Raw genomic sequence first — 4,406 nt, 5'->3', positions numbered from 1 at the left:
TGTGCAGACAAGGCACAGTACCCACTCTCCTGAGTACTGCAGCTTAGGGACATGGTCAGTTCTGCCACTCTCGTGACCCTGGGGCTGGCTCTCCTGCCTGTCATAGGTGGCAAAGGACAAGGGAGGGGAGGAGAGCCTCTCTCCCTCATCCACACCACTGACCAATAGACAAGAGGCAGAACAAACTCTGCTGTGTTCATACCCTTGGGGTCATCTCCTCTGCAAGCCCCGTATCCAGGACCAACTTTCCTGGGCTGCCCAGGCAAGGTACAGGTCCCGCCCTCCCAAGTGCCGCAGAAAGTGAAGGACAGGGTCAGTTCTCCTGTGGTCATGCTCCCAGGGCCAGTTCTCACACAATACCCAGGTGAGGGGTGGGGTCAGTTCTACCCAGCCCTCCGATATCAGCATGTCTTCAGGCAGCAGCCCAGACAAGGGACATCTGCTTGGCCTTTGGTGGTAACAGACCCTTGCTAATAAAGGACCATGTACCCAGTGTGGCACCCAGTGGTAGCACAGGCCAGGACTCCACCATGGTCTCATGTAGCATCACTGGCTACTCACATCAGACTGTTCCTCATTACTCTCAATTGTCCAGTTCTCCTTCTCTTTGTTGTACCCCATGTTTTTGTTTCTCTTCCTCTTTTAGTTCTCTACTTATTGTTCCTCTTAGTGGTACCCGGAATCTAAGGTCATATCAGGAGTGGTCTCAGGGATGCTATTCTTGCTTATGAATTATGACACCAGGCAGGGGTCATCTTGGGCATGGTCTGCCCTGGCAGGCCTGCACAGCACTAGACTGGTGGTCATTTCAGGCTAACTTCCTGTCCCGGCTACCTGGCACCAGACTGGTAGTCATCTTAGGCTTGTATTTTTAGGCAATGTTAGGCTACTAATCATTCAGATGTTCATAGGTCACAACACTGAACACAGACATATCCTCTCTCCCCTCTGCCACTTGCTGACACGCACATGTGACACAGCAGCCACACCTGCAATGCCTCTAGGGGCAAAAAATTTACAAGTTTTATCATCTATGCCCACAAACACAAGGGTACCCAAGTTTGTAGAAAAAGAGGGAAAGGGGGAAAGCAAAACAAAAACTACAGCTTAAATGACATATCGACCTTCACATACTGATAGTGGAAGACTTCAGTACCCAACTATCACCAATGGGCAAGTTCCAGACAAAAACTAAACAGAAAAATACTGGAGCTAATAGACTTTATAAAGCAAATGGACCTAACAGATGTATATAAAACATTTTGCTGAAACACACACACACACACGCAAAATACCTTCTTCGCTGCACCTCATGGAACTTTCTTCAAAATGACCACATACTCAGAAACAAACCCAGTCTCAATATATATAATAAAACTGAAATAACTCTCTCCCTCCTGTCATACCACCATGGATTAAAGCTATAGACCATCAACAACAGAAACAACAGAAGGAAAACAAACTCATGGAAACTGAACACCTTTCTATTGAATGAAAAGTGGGTCAAGACAGAAACAAAGAAAGAAATTAAAATTTTTCTAAAATTCAATGAAAATGAATACACAGCATACCCAAACTTATGGGGCACAATGAAAGCTATGCTAAGAGGAAAGTTCATTGCACTAAGTGACCCCCCCACACACACACACACAATTCGAAGTGCTCCCATACCAGCAACTTAATAGCACACTTGAAATATCTAAAACAAAAAGAAGTAATCATGCTCAAAAGGAATAGTCAGCAAGAAATAATCAAGTGAATGCTTTAATGATTAAAAATGAGATGCCACACAACAGATATGATATAGAGATGTTTATTACAGAAGCATGGGGAAAGCAGGAAGGGAAAAGGGGAGACAGAGAGACAGAGACAGAGAGAAACAGAGAGAAAAAGAGGGTAAGAGAACAAGAGAGTGAGAGAGATAAGAGAGGGAGACAACATGAGTTCACCCTTTTTATATCCCAGGCAGCTGGCACACCTAGTGACATCATCATAGGGTGCTTGGCAGCCTGGAGGCAGGTACGCTAACCTTCCTCCCTTTCCCTATAATTCATAAAAGCAGATGTTGGATTGCTTTTCATACAAGGTAGGTTAAAGTATATAAATGTAGGTTCATTGGAAGCAGCTCTTGACTGCCACGTAAGGGGAGAGAGAGAGAGAGAGAGAGAGAGAGAGAGAGAGAGAGAGAGAGAGAGAGAGAGAGAGAGAGAGAGAGCAACAAAATGTCCAAATTATATGGTGAAGGGGAAGGAAAGCCCTGGCCCTGGAGAGTTCAAGGTAGAGGACGGGGTATGCCAGCCATGTCCTGCAGCAGATAGGGACCAAGAAGTGCTGGAAGAACCTGGAGCTGTTTGTCCAGGGTCTGAAGCACACCATTCCAGGTTTTTTTTGTTTTGTTTTGTTTTGTTTTGTTTTGTTTTGTTTTTAATAATTAACGGATAAGGGGTGAAGAAATCAATCCTCTTTGACCACTTCCTGCTGAGAGAGGGGCAGCATCAGGGGGCCAAAGGCTGATTTGTTGACCAAGTCCAGGAAAAACAGACAGTTGTACTTGCTGTCCAGGGTCTGAGAACATCTGCAGCTGGGACGGACAACGCTGGCACAACCTGTGAGGTTGGACTGGAACACCTGTAACTGCTATGGAGCTGTCTTGAATGTAGAAAATATGGCAGGGTACTGCAACATATATATAAGCAGAAGCCAAAGTTTGTAGGCTAGTGAGAAAATTCCCTTTTGGTGTACATTTGAAACTTTTGGGAGAGAGAGCAAAGATACAAGTTTTGGAGTGAAGAAGAGGAAAAATCTGGAATATGGGGAACTTCCTTCTGTTTTACCTTGGGTGTATGTTTGAAACTTTTGGGAGAGCAAAAAAGAGAAAAGGCTTGAAAATGTAGGACTTCTTTCCATTTTACCCGATTGCTGGTGGTAATTTAAAAGGTCTCATTTTGGATCTGTCCAAGTTTGGTTGCAGAGCCAGGAAGCTTAGCAGCCTTTAATGTGGGTGTAGGCATTTGCAGTTCTCCAGGAGGCCTTCCAGAGGAGCCTGGAGGAGGCGAACGGAACAGATATGATATGGAGTTTGTTATAGAGGGGCGGGGAGAGCAAGAAAGGAGGAGGGCATCTAAGATAGAAAGAGAGAGACACACAGAGAGAGACAGACACAGAGAGAAAAGAGAGAGGAAGGGAGTGAGAGGAAGAGAAGGTGGTGAGGTAAATTTGCCCTTTTTATATCCTAGACACACCTAGTGGTGGGCAGGTGATGAAATCATAGGCCCACCTGTAGGCAGGTATGCTAACAAAGGCTGAAACTAATAAAATAGGAACAATGAAAACAATAGAGTTGGTTCTTTGAGAAAATCAACAAGATAGACAAACCCATAATAAAATTAACTAAAAGGCAAGGAAAGGATATACAAATTAATAAAGCCATAAATGGAAAGGGGGACATTACAACAGATAATGAAGAAATCCAGAGAGTGATAACGACGTATTTAAAAACCTGTATGCTACCAAATTGGAAATATAAGAGATGAACAATTTTCTCTTTAGGTACCACTTGCCAAAGTTAAACCAAGATCAGATAAACAGTTTAAATAGCCGTATAACACCTCGTGAAACAGAAAGAGTAATCAAAAGTCTCCCAACCAAAAACAGTCCTGGGCCAGATGGTTTAATGCAGAATTCCATCAGACTTTAAAAGAAGAGTTAATGCCAATACTGATCAAATTATTCCACAAAATAGAAACAAAAAGAACATTGCACAGCTCATTTTAACAGGTGACAGTCACCTTGATGCACAAAATACATAAAGACTTATCAAAGGAAGAGATTGCAGACAAATTTCCATTATGAACCCAGATGAAAAAAAAAACTCAATAAAATCCTTTCCATCTGAATACAATAACACATTAAAAAGATCATCCACCATGATCAAGTAGGCTTCAACTCAGCGATGCAGGGATGGCTGCATTCAATTGAGTTGTTAGCCAAGGAGGCCCATGGAAATGCTCAAACAAGCCAGGCTGTTGTTAAGGCAAATGATTACTCTTCACAAACTGATAGCAGGTCCCTATTGCAAAGGACAACACACATACACATAAGTCATTGAAGATGGAGGGGTAGAGCTAGAGCCTACTTGGAGCCTTCACCCCTACGCTCTAATGTCTTTGGTGCAGAAAGGTTCTCTTCAGGCTACTGAAAAGGAAACTTGGACACCAACCCAGCCACAAAACCTTTGATCTACAGTCTGTTCTATCTGTAAAACATGCTAGGGCAATGATGACACAGAACTTGTGAGAATAGGCAACCAATGTTCGATTTGACCTAAGGTCAAGGAGAAGAAGCCCATACCTGACACTTCTGGGGTAGCCCAGAATGAGAAACTAGGTAGTACAGACACCTAGGGT

The 4,406-nt window shown here is 43.6% G+C and overlaps 1 non-coding gene across 1 annotated transcript; it reads right to left on the bottom strand.

Moving 5' to 3' along the window:
• Window positions 1-877: 877 nt before the first annotated feature.
• On the bottom strand, window positions 878-1,011 carry LOC127192506 (small nucleolar RNA SNORA17). Its single transcript, XR_007830987.1, has one exon. It is a non-coding gene; the product is annotated as a small nucleolar RNA SNORA17 (small nucleolar RNA).
• Window positions 1,012-4,406: the final 3,395 nt, after the last annotated feature.

This window comes from Acomys russatus, chromosome 7, assembly GCF_903995435.1.
Source record: "Acomys russatus chromosome 7, mAcoRus1.1, whole genome shotgun sequence".
Taxonomy (NCBI): Eukaryota; Metazoa; Chordata; class Mammalia; order Rodentia; family Muridae; genus Acomys; species Acomys russatus.
This window is presented reverse-complemented; position numbering and strand designations above follow the sequence as displayed.